Here is an 18,286-nt window from a genome sequence, read left to right on the forward strand (position 1 = left end):
ATCAGACTAAATTACGTCAGCTTATAGAAAAAGCATGTGACTCTTAATAGGAAGATTATGATTCTTGTATTGATACTTCAAAGTAAATAGAGAACAACTTTAAGAATCAAAAGAAACTGAGATTTCTAACTATTAATATTTTAGAAACAAAAAGATATTTGAAAGTCTTCTTCCAATTTCATTCTGATTGAAAAACAATATCCTTGAAATAAAGTGTTTCATAATTCTGCTGAAGTAGCGTCTGGAAACAAATTATCTGTTGTGTGTAGCTTCAATGTTAGATTAATAAGAATTTCTGCAATTGTTCAGTATTTTATAGTAAAAGTTGTGCTTTTCTATGAGACATGAACTTATGTACAGCCCGTAACAGAGTAGTGATCGAATTCGCGTTTCTTTACCGTCAGAATAAGTTACGTTATCGACAAACTTATTTCAGAAGTGACATAATTTAATTTTCTTCATCGACAAAATATTTCATGTCCAACGTGTAAGTTTTCATTGTTTAAGTCGAAGTTTTGAAAGCTCGAAATCCATGATACTTTTTCTGTGCGGTAGTTATATCTACAAAATCCAATCATGTACACGACATATAATACATGTATATTCATACATGTATATTTATATATTGGGAATTTATTTTTGTTTCCAAACAGAATTATAAGGTTATGTATAAGTGCCTCCGTTCACTTCACAATTGTAAATTGTCTTCCTAAAGACCAGCAAAAATAAACGGCACAAGTTCATGTAGTCATAAAAAAAGTCGTATAATTTACGTTATCGAACAAAAAATCAGAAATACGGAATATCATATGTGAATGGTTAGGAAATCCGTTTCCCCTACATGTTTTAAAAGTCAAAGAAAAATGTTTTCCCTGACACAAACGTTTTAAGAACCAGCTTTGTGTAACCTATTATAGACAAATTCGACTGGATATAAGGAAGTTAAGTAGTTATGTTTACTCTGATTTGAAATTATCTTTTAGAACTTTTTTTTAGTAATTGAGAACCTATGTTGTTTATGGATAATAGGTGAAATGTTGCATGATCCCTCAAAATGACAGCAAGCGCAGTTTTCCGGACGATTTTCATTTGTACACTGCTAAAAACTGTCAGGTCCTGGCTATGGTATATTTTGGAGAAATTTTTTTTACTGATTTTTACTTGAAAAAATATTCTCTGTGTGTGCCATTGCAAGAAATAGTTTTGCTCGTTATTTTGTCATATTAAAAAAAATTCTCAACAAAATTTTCCCGTTTAAACTGTACTAGAAAAAAGTTTGGCATGTGAAACGGACGAAGACATATTCTAACAGAAGTACAAATACCAGTCCTCCCTTTTGTGTATACATATGAGAAAATATTTCAAAGTTATTGATTGAATTTAAATCCATCACACATACGGTACACATTGTAGTCCGAAAAAATAAAGGACTTAATTCCCATCAACACCTTTTTAATTGTTTAGTTTTGGGTAAAATTGTAAAGGAAATAATACTATCAAGACGTCCTTCCATAAATCTTTTTTTTGTTTTTTTCGCCCAATCGGAATGGTGCATGGACATATTTTGTTTCATATTATTAGAATTATTTTCAATATTATCGGTATTAAACTTGATTATCGACACATGAAAGTTTGTCAGCATTGTCAATCTTTTTAACGTTAAAGTACCAATAGTTCGGTCACTACTCAATTAAGTTTGTCGATAACGTAGCTAATTTTGACGGTAAAGAAACATCAATTCGATCACTTCTCTGTTACGGGCTGTATTTAAGTTTTATTTACCTTATTTATCAACAGTGAATAACAAGATAAAATTTACTACATCAAAAACATCGATATAACGCTATGTTAATAATGCGTTCGTATAACCAACTAAAAATAATCTCAATAATACTGTACACGTATACGTGCAATTCATTTCAACCTGTTAAACTCGTAATCATGGTTATGCTTTAATAAGCAATAAGAACTACTCAAACGAATAAACATTTAAAACTACTTCCTGTGACATGCAACTATAACCACTTTGATTAAGACGTAGAACGGTAGAATTGCATTTTATGAAACCTCATTTTTAATATGAATTAAAATAACTTTGTGGTATCTTTGATTTTTTACATACTACTTCTGGTTTAAGTGGAATATCTGCTCTCACATGCAAAGAAAACCACGTTGCATTTACTCTGATATTGTTAAATCAAACAAATCGTTAGTCGAGATGTGATGGTGCATTGAATCAATATAAACAGGTAATGCCTTTATTCATAAACAGCTCTATACGGTTAGTGAATACTTTGAACATTGATATTTTTGTTGTTGAAAATTCTCAGGTCAGAAATTGGTATTGGAACCTACAAGAATCACTCATAAAAAAGCCTTTAGTTGTTAAACAATCTTCATGATCAAATTTATTGCTTAATATTATATGGTAATATTTTGATCAAAAAAGGTTTTGTCATTTCCAAGCAGGTGAATAAACATAAATAATAGACAAAGACAACTTTGTAAGTTAGAAAATGGCATCCAATATTGCGGTTTGTGCAACATTAATGTCATTTTTAATGCTTTTTGGACTGTGAATGTAAATTTAAAGAAGAATCTTTTTAGTCATTTAAAAACTATGTTACATTTACAAAAGGCATAAAGGTGTGTACATGCACAACATATAAATCAATGTATATGTGACTTGAAAGTATTCCATGAAGTTACACATACATTCATTTATCATGCATGCGAGTTGGGATGGAAGTAGGGTCCTCCGTATCTTGATTTCAATGACCACTTTTCTCGATTCTTTATAATTTAACACTGCATTATTTTTTATTCTTTATAATAAGGTACTCCATTATTCTCGTTTGGTCTATAATTAAGCACTCCATTATTTTCGATTCTTTATAATTTAGTCCTCCCTCATTTTTGATTCTTTTTGTTTTTTGCTTATTTTATAAATTTTATTTTTTTGGCTATACATTATGTACTGTTTGCTCACTATTTTCTCTTCTACACTTCCATTTAGACCCTCGTGCATGCCAAACTAGAAGACCCTAGACGTTTATGTGCAAACTACAAGCAATTCTATTTGTTTTACTATTCACATATCTTTCAGCTAAATAAATCATATTAGCATAAGTTGAAATGCCAATTTGATGACTACAGTAAAATATAAAAGAATTAATCGCAAAAAAAGCTATTTGGAATATTTTTATAATTCTACCAAAAAATGGATGACTGTTTCAAGGAAAATTCGTAAAATCCAAATCGGAATAAATATCTTATTTTATTCTTGGTATTCGTAGAATCTCAAGAAATTGATCTCACAAAACCGTAATCCAAAGACAAATGACACAATAATTCATCAATACGATCTCTTACAATCAAAGTCAACATAGAACAAAATCATTCAGGTTTATTTTTCCGGAAAAATTAGTCTCAATATTTTATATGTGGTTTTATAAATATGCAAAAAATAGACAAACACAAATAGATCATCATCGATATTTATAAGAGCGCTTATATAAAATTGTGCTACAGGTCTTACCTATAATTAAGGGCATATGGTATAGTTTGATCCCAAAGTAATTTTTAACGAAAATTTCAATACAATCTTTTTTTCACGTTTTCAATTCAAATATATGATGAAAAAAAGTATGCCTTCGTTTGCTACATACCGAGATAAATATGTTCGAACATTTAGGCATTTTCTTAGCATTTTTGTTTCTTGATTTCAATGACCACTTCTCTCGCTTCTTTATAATTTAACACTGCTTTATTCTTTATTCTTTACAATAAGGTACTCCATAATTCTCGTTTGTTCTATAATTAAGCACTCCATTATTTTCAATCTTTATAACTAAATCCTCCCTCATTTTTGATTCTTTTTGTTTTGTTTATGTTATAAATTTTATGTTTTTATTTTTTTTTTGGCTATTCATTATGTACTGTTTGCTCACTTTTTCCTCTTCTACACTTCCATTCAGACCTTCTAGAAAATTTCAATACAATCTTTATTTCACGTTTTCAATTCAAATATATGATGAAAAAAGTATGCCGTCGTTTGCTACATACCGAGATAAATATGGTCGAGCATTTAGGCATTTTCTTAGCATTTTTGTTTCTTGGACATTTTTATCGTTTCCACTTGCAAACTTAACTTTTTTTATTCATCAGATAAACACATGCGCATTTATGTAAAAAAAACTTTTTGGAATATCTTCATTTCAAAAGAAAGCTAAAACTTTTTAAAAATAATTCATTTTTATTGATTTTCATTATAATTCTAGGAAAACCCGGCATTTTCGCCATATAATAATATAATCAAATAAATATTCGGTGATAAAAATGGTACAAAAGTTCTTTATACATAATTCAGCCAAACGTCATTTAAAATAGGGTGGTCTCAATGTACTCGTTTTTATGTAAATGACTAAAATCAATAGAAAAAGGTATTGTTTCCCAATATATCACAGTTTGACGTCACGAAAAATGACATTTTATGTTAGCAAGGTCTTTACTTCACCTGTAGCATAATGGCTGTCATATTGAAGTAAAAACTAAATTATGATCCTTCTATCATCTTAACATCTTGCACCACTGTGTCACTATACAAATATGACCAATGGTGTAAAAGAGGTAACAAGTAAAATCACATAATAACTGAACACCGAGGAAAACTCAAAAAGAAATGTCCCTAATCAAATGGCAAAAGCAAAAGCTAAAACACACTAAGCGAATAGATAACAACTGTTATATTCCTGACTTGGTACAGGCTACAGTAGTATACACACTTTCTAGAGAGGATGTATAGATCTTCTTTCTTGTCCATACTTCTAAACAGAATGACGTTCTGTTTGGTCAGTCGCATAACCTAAATGAATTGGAACTTTTGTGAGCACATTTCGAATATGTTACTCTCCTGCTTTTCGATACTTTTTAATTTTTCAATATCTTGAAAGAACTTAAACATTTTATGTCCTTTTAAATTTTTGGGACAATTTGCGCAAAATCACCAAACCTAACAAACATCAATATTTACTAATTCATAGATACAAATGCAATAGAAAGGTGATAAAATAACGTCTTCAGATTAGATTTCAGTCTTCAAAAGTTATAAACTATTTCAACACCTAGCAATTTTGTTTTACATCAGCATCAAATTTAAAAAGAGAAGCGAAAGAACACTAAGGAATATTCAAAATTCAGTATCAAACTGAGAAAGTGATGTAAAAAAAAACGAAATACGACAAACAACTGTACACAAAAACATAGACAACTAAAGACAATACCGAGCAACACGAACTCCACAATACAACTTTGGTATCTCCGATACGTCGGTAGGGTGAATTAGCAAGATTCATAACTTGAAACAGTGAATATAATGTGGCGAAATAAATTTCCTCTGTGAGCATTTCATCCAACCTATACTTATCTTAATGATATCAATATAAGAAAAAACATAAACAAAACTACGTTAAAACAACACGGTGAACCACTTATATTAAAAGCAAGCTAAAAATACTTTATCTATGTACTGTTACATTCTATTATCGTCCATTTTGCTCTGGAAAAAGTTAGCAACATCATAAATACCGTTAGAGAACACATTGTGGATTAAAGCTGATGTATATTTGTACAGATTGCATATTTTTATACCTGCATTAAGATTTCTCTATATTCTATTAAGGTGGTACCCAACACTTTCACTAAAATTAATTTGGCTCGTTTCATTTTCACAAAATTTTGACAAAGTATATACTTTGACCCTTTAACAAAAATATAAAAAAATCAAAAAATTTGAACCAAGCGTTTTATCAGAAAAATTACACTGGTTATATAGCAGTTTGACAAACACTCATTTTGGTCATTGAGAAGCTTAATATCCCTTTAACAACACAACGTAATTAAAACGTTTAGCTGATTTTACAGAGTTATCTCCCTGTAGTGTTAGGTACCACCTTAAGTTATTATTTATGATACTAATGATGAGTATAATTAAAGAAATTCTGTAATTTGTGAATAAAATTTCAGACACTGGAAAGAGAAAAGGATAAATCAATTATGTATGTTTGTTTACAGTATAAGTGTAAAAATATCTAGATCGTATCTATACTTTTTTGTTACGTTTCTCAACCCTTTATTTCAAGGAGGGTTTCTGATTGACGAGTTTTCAGCCTACACTTGATATACTAGAACGGATCATAACAAACAAAAGTTTTCCGATTACCTTATAATATGTTAAGCATTATATGACTTTGAAATTTTGAACAAACTTTATTTTCTATTTTTCTATGCAAATATACGCGAGAAACATGTCTCCGTGTGGAAGAATAACGAATACTCTACAATGTGGTAATTATCAATGGTGTAACGTAATTAACCTTCTAGTGTAAATACGCATTAAACAGTCTGCATATTTAAAGTTATCATATTTGGATGCATTTTAAATGCATGTTTTGGCGTACAGAATTGCAGATAATTTTTTTTTTAATATTTTTAATGCACAAGAATCATATTTAATAAACAGCATTATGGCACAGAACTTGGAATTGTGATAAATGACTACTGACATACGCGATTATTTTTTCTGTTCTAGAATTAAAAAGAGAGATGGCAGATATGAAAGGGATCATCAAACTAATTAATCGAAACCGAACTGATAATTCCATTGCAGAACAGATTGTGTAATATTATTCTGTCATTAAACATGAAATTGTTTAAGGTAATAAAGGCTCCCCGCGAAAGTCTCACGTCAGACAGAAAAGGAGAAATGAAAGGTTATGGTTATACTCATGTAAACTAGTCAAATTCGAATTTTGTATCAGATTAACATTGTTCCTCAGGACTAGTTTATTTTTGTTTTTAATTAAATCAATGTGTTGAATTCTTGTACAAGTCAAGTGATGGTGTCTAAAACTTGTTTCTCGCTGCTTGTATGCTAGTACCATATCATTAAAACGTTTGTTCAAACAAAACAAAATCCCCAAAATCCGAAAAATTTGTCACAAAAGTGTGAAAATTCTTGATATATTTGCAATTACTGCAAATATTATACATTGTAACTCTTATCTTTCAGAAGTTAAAGGGTGAAAAATCGAGGAAACTTAAAAGCCTCGTAATGCTATCACAGACACGAAAACAAATCATACAGGTTTTATTCATGGAGATTTTATTTTAACTAGTATTCAAGTTATTTCAGGTCATATATATCTTTTATTTACAAATTGAATATATACCAAATTATAATTACTGATAAAATACACAATGTATATCTAATATTTTCGAATTCAATATATATATCTTTTATTTACGAAATTATTAGTTCTTTTATCATTTGAGTTGAGTTATAAACCGCTGACCGAAGCACATTTTGTATGGTCGATTCATATTGGAAATTTGTGCACGTTGAACGCTTTACAACACCGCCTTAGAATTACAAAAAGATACATTAAATTATTTTGATTTCATTGTGATGCCATAAACATGATTGATAAATCTGTTCTTTTTCTGTGTATTTGTTAAACATGGTCACGGGAGGGACGTGCAGACACAGATGTTAAACAATTTTACATTTTTGGGGGAGGGATAAGATATCATATAAGATAATACATTGCCAATGTCATAAAAATATTAACTTTTTTATCTAAGGTTTAGAAAATTGGGGAGGGTAAGATATTTTTTTCTGACATTGACCTTGTATTATTTTAATACTAGAACTAAAAAATGTTTGAAATTATAATTATGAACATGTTGAAAACACAAATTTCAACCGTTTCCTTCCTTAAACAAATCCTCAACTGTGAAAAAGAGAAAAATAACATGAAAGTGAAATTGTACGAAATATGCAGGTGTAATTATGTTTAGCAGATAAAGTTCTAGATACAGTTAACAATTCTTTGGTTCACCTGTACAAAAAAAACAATGATAATTGGTATCCAACAAATAATAATGATTCCACAGTATTACAATCAGAACGACCAGTACGTTGATTTAAAATTAGACCTACATAATGCCGCTTTTCACCCGTTGGCCAAATGTATAATTGGTGAAGGTTATACAGTTTTGATAAATTTTCATACCGATTGAAAACAAATATCCATGAAGTATGATCTCTTATACGAACTGAAGTAGTGTCTGGAAACAAATGTAAAAAAAAAAACAAAACTGTTGAGATCGGGGTTTTCGGTCTGCAATTATTTTTTAGTATTTTATTGTGAAAGATGTGCATTTCTATGATACACATAACCTTCCGAAAATTGCAAATATTGTGTTATCTTTTCCAGGTTATAAACAGATTAGTACTTACAACTTCGTATTGCATGCTGAAATTAACTATATCAGAAACAAAAATTACTAATTTGGTAGAATGTTTTGCCAATGATGCTTTCTTCGTCAAATAACACTTTGCACGTATACATGTAAATCAGTTCAACCTGCTAACATCGTATTCCTTTAACGAGCATAAATCACAACTCAAAAGAATAAACATTTAAGGGATTTTATTTATTAAACTTGAAAAATTGAAGCTTACTTCCTGTTACATGCATATATAAGCATTTTGATTAAGACGTTGCACGGTAGGATTGCATTTGATAAAATAATCATTTTTAATTCAAACTAAAATTACATTGCGGTATCTTTGATTTTTTACATACTGCATCTGCTTTAAGTGGAATATCTGCTTTAACATGCAAAGAACACCACGTTACATTTACTATGATATTAGTAAATTGAATTAATGGTTAGTTACTAGACGACATGAAATGAATCAATATAAACAGGTATTTTTCTCTTTTATAAACAGCTCTATGCCGTCAGTGCAGGCTTTGAACATTGATATATTAACTTATTAGTAATATCAATATGAAAAACACAACATGAAAACAAACATGAAAACAAAACACAAACACGATGGTTTTGTACATTTTGAAACATATTATATTTGGATTTCCGTATGCTGAAATAAACTTTGCCTGCAGCGACAGTTCATAATCATCTCTTAATAAAAATAAAAGAAACGAAATGACGTACTAATCATGTAAGTTACAATTAATATAATGGTGTCATATTTGATGCAGAAACCAAGTATGATCCGGCGATTATCATAACATCCCGGACCACTTCACTACTATACAAATATGACTATAGTGCTTTAATGGTATACTACAAATATTATACTAGTGTGAGTGTATAATATTTCTCCAGTACTACTGAACAGAATGGTATACTAATATTGAATTGCACATTGCTCATCTCTCATACTCTTTGAAGTTTTTCCATATGTTGACATTTTTTTTTAGAACATAGCGTATATTGAATTGAATATCAATATCGGGGGAAAAATGTATAAATATCCTTTATACTTTCAGTGAAAAAGCGAATTAGATATTATGTAAAATGAAATTCATAGACTGAACGTAAACATTGCAAACCAAAGGCATTTTCTCGAAAACATACTTTTCGGATTTTCTTTAAAATTGAAATGACTGTTATTGTCGCTATTATTTAGGTTTTATTTATATGAAATTTTTTAATGTTAAACGAAATGTTCGCTGTAAAATTCATTTCAGTGTGTTTTTTTTTATAATCGTATCTAAAATCAAGAAAAAGGAATATTCGACTCGCGGCATTTACAATTTCTTTTTTCTGCTCTGTGATCACTTTATCTTATTTAACTTGATGGTCCCAGAATAGTTAAAGAAAAATAAACAGTCACAAAATCAAACCAGAAACCAATACTTATCTTAATGATATCAATATTAGCAAAAACATAAACATATCAATGTAATTACAACACGATATAAACAGTAGTAAATGAAGGCTAAAATACATTTATTTACTGATAATAGAAACATGCCATCTTATTTTCTATTATCGTCCACTTTCCCGTAGAATTAGTTTTATTTAGCAACATCATAAATACTGTTACAAGAAAAAACTGATTTAAGATACCAGGCTTCTAAATTATCAAATGCGCGTATCGTCTACAACAGACTCATCAGTGACACTCGAATCAAATATATTTTAAAAGCTAAATAAAATTCCCAGTTGTAGACCAAAGAGGACCCACAATTCTGAAAAGTTTTGTACAGCGGTATACTACTGATGCCTTTATTTGCTATGTAAATAAAGAAAACACGCTGCAGTGTACAGTAAATGTTAAATCTTTCAAAAATTCAGATTGTATAATTGTATACCTGCATAAAGATTTCTCATTACATATCTTTTTAAGTTCTAATTGTCAATACATGTATCATTGATAAATATTATTCAAAAATGCTACATCCTGCCAATAAACCTTCGGACAGCGGAAAGATCAAAAGAGCAATTCAAATCTGCATATCTTGATAACTGCATAATCATAAACAATATCTATATCTTATCTAGGTTACTTTTCAGGATTTATTACTCTTATTTTAACCTCTTCCTGACTGATTGGACAGGACCATTACTAACAGATATTTTCTCACTATCTTGAAATAATTATGTTTTATGTAATAAAGCTTTAAATTTTGAACAAAATCTGTTGTTTATGCAAATATACCCGAGAGACGAGGATTGTACTACTATTATGTAATATGTAGCTATGTTAGGTTCTAAAAAAAATACGCATTAATCAGTCTGTATGTTTCCCGTTAGCATGTTAGCGTGCATTTTAAAATCTATTTTAGCAGATGGAATAAGGATGATTTAATTCTTAAATGGTTTAGTGTATTATATATTAATTATATAAAGTAAACAATATAACGACACTTAACTCGGAATCGTGATTAATGACGAGTCAAATTACGCGTTATTTTTTTCTGTTCTGAGATAAAACCAAAAAGAGATGCTTAAGATATCCAACTTTCAAGTCCAAAAAGAACGGACAATTTCATGGTAGACTAGATTGTAGAAAAGTAATTTCTGTCATTAAAAATAAAATGTTTAAGGATACAAAAGCATTACTTTTACAAGGTGTCACTTTGACAGAACAGGGGAAAATATTAGTTTAGAGTTGTGCTCTAGTAAAAGATGCATTCTTCATACAATATTATGTAAATATCGTTTAATGATTAGAAACCTGTAAAACTTTCGTGTTTGAAAAGTTGATATTTTCTTACATTGATTTCATATTGTTTGTATTGTACTGACTCGTCCGTAATTATTTCATGATGTTTCCGAAAGTTGACTTACATTTACTATCTTCTTCGTTACTTTCCCCTCTATTGTAATTTCCCCTTATTTACATGCTCACGTTGATGATTCAGCATCATTTATTGATATATCTGCCAGATTCCGGCACAGTGTAAGTTTATAGCATATTGACAATTTGAAGAACTGTTTATTGTAAACATATGTAACATGTATTGTGTTTTGATGACGTATAAAACGTTGGGTAAATGACAATGATGACAAATATTCCACGTCACCAGATTATTTGTTTTATTGTTTCACAACCGTTTGTTATTACTTGTAAACACACAGATACAACATTTACACTATAAAAATGTTCTATAAACATTCAAATACCCTTTTTGCTAATTTTTGTATGATTCATAGCACCCCCCTCATTTCGTTATTTTTAAAGTATGGAAAGCAATTCGTGTCTTAATTTGCATACATAATTTTTGATACTTGTCGAGTTTTCAACACATTAAAAGCTGTACACACCAGTTTTGACTCACAGTTATGTTACAAACTTGATATATTGTTAATACTTGTATTTTTTATGTGCATGTATGGAACACAATTAGTGTCATAAGCCAACTTTGTATTTTTGTACGTTTTGGCAAATCTTTTTGATTGATAGGTTTTATATTGAGTTTTTATTTGTTCTTTCAGCTTTTTACCGTTTGATGTTCACGTTCAGTTTGGAGTTATACTTACCTGTCATCATTTGTAATCATTCATTGAACACCAGCATACCTTTGTTATTCATGCTACATTGTGTTAATAGAGTGGATTATATGACAATAAATAAAACGGTTATCTTTAATGAAGTCCATTATTTAATGCCCGCAAAGAATAGATGGGAGTCATTACAGTAAAAAGACTAAGGAGATTTGACTGGCTAGTGATATAACTTACCCGGCATTCAAGATGGCTGGTATAGAAGACAATACTGACTCTGCGTCAAGTACTAAAAGATTACGCACACTTACTGAGAGTGGTAAAGAACTTTTTGAAAACAAACAAAGAAAATTTCTGTTGAAAATGCAAATCGTAAAAAGTGACCTTCAGCTTTTAGCAAGAAACATTGAACCGTATTCAAATGAGTTAACATCATTACAGGAGCTAAAAACAGAATTCATGAGTGGAACTGTACGTTATGACACAATTTGTAAAGAATACTTAGATTTTCTTTCGAGGACTAACACTGCTGAAGGCATGGATGAAGTTCATAAACTATCATGTGAAATGCAAGATTTTACGCAATTTGTGGAAACAGAAAGTAAACGAATGAACACATTCATTAATGAGTTACGTGCTATAGAGAGAGAGAATTCCTTAGCTAGCAGAAGTTCTAGGAGAAGCCACTCATCCAGAAAAACACATAGTTCCTCCTCTTCATCAGTTCTTGCAAGAGCAAGGGCCAAAGCTGAAGCTGCAAAGGTGAAAGTTCATTTTGCAGAGAAAGAAACTTTATTATTGAAGGAGAAGGCTCTTATAGAAGAGAAAAGGTCGATAGAATCAGCAAAAGTAGAACGCAAGAAGGCCGACATTGAAGCCGATTTAGACCTGCTTTCTCGACAGAAGGAAGCAGCAGCAGTTGAAGCGGAGGCTAATGCTTTGCAAAATGAATGCGATGAAAATATGTCACAAGTGTTGCCTGATCAACCACCGCTTGATTCGAAATCAAAAACTGCTGCATATATTAATCATGTTCACAAACAAATTAGTTCAATTGAGATCGACAAAGAAAACACTGATGCATTTCATATCGATAAAGAAAACAAACATTCAACTCATATCGATCAAGAAAACACACATGTCAGTGGAACATTAGACCCACACGCCAACTCGTTCATTCCAAGAAAAAATATTATTGCAGATACGCATGTGTCAGATAATCATCCTTATCCGAGTGATAGAACTCTTGCTACTGATTTCACACGTTTCTTGCTAAAACGTGATCTCTTAATGTCAAGGTTCAATATTTTTAATGACAAACCCGAGTATTATCCATCTTGGAAGGATAGTTTCAAGAAAATAGTGAAAGAGATTGATACAGATTCAAGTGAGGAAATAGACCTATTGTTAAAGTGGACTGGTCCTAGTTCTAAAACACAAGTTCAAAGTATCAAAGCTGCGAATACTAACAATCCGTCAAGAGCTCTAAAGCTAATCTGGGAGAGATTGAATGAAAGGTATGGTAGCCCAGAGCTTATCGATAGTGCACTCAAGACAAAACTAGCAGCTTTTCCACGCATTATAAATAAAGATTATTTTAAGTTGTATGATCTGTCAGACATCTTGTCAGAGATATCATCTGTGAAAGAAAATGACAATTACAAGGTTATATTTTCCTATTTTGACTCATCAGTTGGTGTAACACCAATCGTAGCTAAGCTTCCATATCAGCTTCAGGAACGATGGACTACTATGGCCGTTAATTATAACGATAAAAACAAAACAATATATCCGCCATTTCATGTATTTGCTTAGTTTATTCAGCAACAAAGTAAGGTAAAGAACAATCCAAGTTTTTTATATGACAGTCAACAGGCAAACACTGGTTTTAAGGATAAACTACCAACAACAAAAGGGAAACTTAATGACGTTCGTACCAGGAAAACAGACTTCGCTGAAACAAAAAATGAGAGGAGTCAAAGTGTGGATCCACGTGAGAAATGTTTGATTCATGGTACAAACCATACACTTAATGATTGTAGAACATTTAAATCAAAGCCAATACAAGAACGTAGACAATTTTTAAAGTTGAACAAATTATGTTTCGGATGTTGCTTGTCAGTATCACATTTTAAACGGAACTGTCCTAACGCAATCAAATGTGGTGAGTGTGGAAAAACAGATCACCCTACAGCACTGCATATAAAAAATCGTGATCAACAGTCTACAGAGCCATCAGGTCATGGCGGGGAGCCTGTTGATTTGGAACACGAAGTTCAAACTCCTATACAATCAGCATGCACACAGATTTGCATGAATAAATTTGGTGGCAAATCATGTGCAAAGATAATACCAGTAGAAGTGTATCGTAGTGACAATCCGGATAGAAGGCTAAAAGTATATGCTTTAATGGACGATCAATCGAATAGAACCTTAGGAAAATCGGAACTCTTCGATTACTTTGGATCAACGAGTGTCTCTGATTTTACATTGTCAACATGTTCTGGAAAATCTCAAGCATCTGGTCGAAAGCTTAGTGGTTTAGTTGTCGAGTCATTAGATAAACAAACTCAATTTAATGTGCCTGACATTTTAGAGTGTAACCTCATTCCAGATTCTAAAGACGAAATACCTACTCAGGAAGTTGTTTTGTTTCATAATCATCTCAGTGATCTCGTGGAATTTATTGAACCTCTTGACGAAGAGTCCAAAATCTTGCTCTTAATTGGACGCGATCTCATTTCTGCTCATCACGTGCTTGATCAAAGAATTGGATCTGAAAATACGCCTTACGCACAGAAACTTCCTCTGGGATGGACAGTTATTGGTGAAACTTGTCTCGGAAAACTGCACTATCCAGACGAAACTCGTGTTAAAAAGACATACTTACTTTCTTCAGATAGAATATCGATATTTCCACCGTGTACAAGTGAACTTAAAATTGATGAAGTGCGTGCACTTGAAGTTGATGAAAGTGCATACGACAAAATTGGCAAAGATGTGTTTATTCGCCGTCCTGATGATGATAAACCTGGACTGTCTCGTGATGACAGAGAATTTATAGAATCTATGGATACAAACCTTTGGAAGGACTCAAGTGGTAATTGGTCCGCCACATTACCGTTTCGACAAGATCGTCAAGTTCTACCAAATAACAGAAATCTAGCATGGAAAAGAGCCAAAGGTCTAGATGCAAATCTTCGCAAAGATCTTCAGAAGCGTGAACATTTCTTCACTTTCATGAATACAATTCTAGAAAAGGGTCGTGCTGAAAAGGCCCCACATATCAACGATGATCAGGAACAATGGTATTTGCCTATATTCGGGGTTTATCACCCCAAGAAACCTGGGAAACTTCGTGCTGTATTTGATTCCTCTGCACAATTTGATGGAGTGTCTCTTAACAATGTGTTGCTTAGTGGACCGGATTTGACGAATAATCTTATCGGTGTTTTGCTCCGCTTCCGTAGGGAGCAAGTGGCCATTATGGGCGATATAGAACAAATGTTTTACAGTTTTAAAGTTGATGAAAAACACAGAGACTATCTACGATTTTTCTGGTACACCGACAATGATTTTGTCAAACCTCTAACAGTGTATCGCATGTGTGTGCACGTATTCGGCAACAGTCCTAGTCCTGCTATTGCATCATACGGACTTAGAAAAACTGCCATGGAAGGAGAAAATGACTTTGGCTCCGATATGCTTGATTTTGTCACTAGATTTTCACGTTGATGATGGTTTAACTTCGAAACCTTCTAGCGCCGAAGCAATTGATCTCATGAAGAGAACTAAGTCAGCTTTAAAATCTATTGGTAATATTCGACTACACAAGATATCTTCAAATGTTGAGGAAGTTATGCATTCGTTTGATAATGAAGATCTTGCAAAGAGTCTTAAGGATCTCGACCTTAGTTCCGATATTCTTCCTGTACAACATAGCCTTGGTATGAACTGGAACCTTGAAACTGATACTTTCATGTACTGCATCGATAGAGTTGTCAAACCGTATACTCGTCGAGGATTATTGTCAACAATAAACAGTATATTTGATCCTCTTGGATACTTAGCACCAGTAACTATTAAAGGAAAATTACTGCTTAGATCAGTTATGACAGGACAGATAATGTGGATACCGGAAGAGGTTTACAACGAATGGGAATCTTGGAGAACGTCACTCTTTGATTTGGAAAAAGTAAAATTCAAAAGGATGTTTGTACCTACTTCATTTAGTTTAGCGAAAACAAGGAAGATTCACATTTATTCCGACGCATCAGAGAAGGCAATAGCCGCAGTTGGTTACATACAACTAGATGACGATAAGAATTTTGGTTTTATTATGGGAAAGGCAAAAGTTGCACCCAGTCACACTCATACGATTCCACGTTGAGAACTATGTGGAGCTTTGCTAGCAACAGAAATAGGACAAACAATATCTGACCAGTTAGATATACCTTTGTCTGATATTCAGTATTATACCGATAGTAAAGTTGCACAGTGGAAGCGTGTACAATACCTTTCGAACGTTTTCTGGAAACGTTGGCGAGTGGAATACTTGCAAACTTTACAATGTCGACAGAAATGGACTCAAGAAAGAGAAAACATTCAAGAAGGAGATGTTGTGTTGCTCAAGGACAATCAAGTTAATCGCTTAAGTTGGCCAATGGGAAAAGTCACTAAAACATTCCCTAGTGCTGACAATTTAGTACGTAAGGTAGAAATTCGTATAGTGCGTACTGTGGACAAAGACTGTGTAAAACCAGCTTTCTTCGTTAGAACAGTGACAGAACTTGTGCTATTGTCAAGAACTTATGAATAGTGTAGTGGCATAAATAGCATGCCAGACGGGGAGTGTACTTACTCGTCCGTAATTATTTCATGATGTTTCCGAAAGTTGACTTACATTTACTATCTTCTTCGTTACTTTCCCCTCTTTTGTAATTTCCCCTTATTTACATGCTCACGTTGATGATTCAGCATCATTTATTGATATATCTGCCAGATTCCGGCACAGTGTAAGTTTATAGCATATTGACAATTTGAAGAACTGTTTATTGTAAACATATATAACATGTATTGTGTTTTGATTACGTATAAAACGTTGGGTAAATGACAATGATGACAAATATGCCACGTCACCAGATTATTTGTTTTATTGTTTCACAACCGTTTGTTATTACTTGTAAACACACAGATACAACATTTACACTATAAAAATGTTCTATAAACATTCAAATACCCTTTTTGCTAATTTTTGTATGATTCATAGCACCCCCCTCATTTCGTTATTTTTAAAGTATGGAAAGCAATTCGTGTCATAATTTGCATACATAATTTTTGATACTTGTCGAGTTTTCAACACATTAAAAGCTGTACACACCAGTTTTGACTCACAGTTATGTTACAAACTTGATATATTGTTAATACTTGTATTTTTTATGTGCATGTATGGAACACAATTAGTGTCATAAGCCAACTTTGTATTTTTGTATGTTTTGGCAAATCTTTTTGATTGATAGGTTTTATTTTGAGTTTTTATTTGTTCTTTCAGCTTTTTACCGTTTGATGTTCAAGTTCAGTTTGGAGTTATACTTACCTGTCATCATTTGTAATCATTCATTGAACACCAGCATACCTTTGTTATTCATGCTACATTGTGTTAATAGAGTGGATTATATGACAATAAATAAAACGGTTATCTTTTATGAAGTCCATTATTTAATGCCCGCAAAGAATAGATGGGAGTCATTACATGTATGCTGGACATAAAAAGTATTATTAATCATGTTTAAACAAAATACAATTTAATTTCCTACCTTAAACGAACCCCTAATTTCTAGGGGGGAGGGGTTACCAAAAATTACTCATACATAGTATACTTGTCTGATTAGTTAGAGAGTAGACCTGTTCTAGGGAAAAGGTTAAAAATATGTAACAGATAGTTGTATGATAGATTTTTATGACAGTTCAGATGAGAATAAGACGGTGCAGCTGATCATACCTGTTTTTAATTGTTTAAATAATGATGTCATGTGAACTATCAACAAGACATTTGAATCTTATATTAAATACAGTGGAGATCAGTTCAAACCTCTCATAAATTCTGTCAGAATCTGTCAGGAGAACTGTTCTAGAACAGTATGTAGAACTGTCAGCCTGACACCTTTTAGTCAGTTCTAGGTTAGAACTGTTCTAGCTAGAACTGATTTGGTCAGTTCTACCTAGAACTGATTTGGACAGTTCTAGCTAGAACTGATCCTGACAGTTCTACCCTAGAACAGTTTCAGACAGTTCTAGCTAGAACTGACCAAATCTTTGGTCAGTTCTACTTCTAGAACAGTTCTACGGTTAGAATTGATTTCAAATTCTACGGCTAGAATTGATTTATAAATTCTACGGCCAGAATTAATTTATAAATTCTACGGCTAAAATTGATTTATAAATTCTACGGCTAGAATTG

At 31.9% G+C, this 18,286-nt stretch overlaps 1 protein-coding gene and 2 long non-coding RNA genes across 3 annotated transcripts in view; 2 read left to right on the forward strand and 1 right to left on the reverse strand.

Moving 5' to 3' along the window:
- LOC143063012 (outer dynein arm-docking complex subunit 4-like) overlaps positions 1-18,286 on the forward strand; it is a 180,194-nt gene that overhangs the window by 38,072 nt on the left and 123,836 nt on the right. The window lies entirely within an intron of this gene.
- Positions 1-18,286, reverse strand: part of LOC143063007 (uncharacterized) — a 45,898-nt gene that overhangs the window by 10,631 nt on the left and 16,981 nt on the right. The window lies entirely within an intron of this gene.
- On the forward strand, positions 11,204-11,971 carry LOC143062134 (uncharacterized). Its single transcript, XR_012974569.1, has 2 exons — positions 11,204-11,281; positions 11,818-11,971. It is a non-coding gene; the product is annotated as an uncharacterized LOC143062134 (long non-coding RNA).

This window comes from Mytilus galloprovincialis, chromosome 2 (assembly GCF_965363235.1).
Source record: "Mytilus galloprovincialis chromosome 2, xbMytGall1.hap1.1, whole genome shotgun sequence".
Classification (NCBI taxonomy): domain Eukaryota; kingdom Metazoa; phylum Mollusca; class Bivalvia; order Mytilida; family Mytilidae; genus Mytilus; species Mytilus galloprovincialis.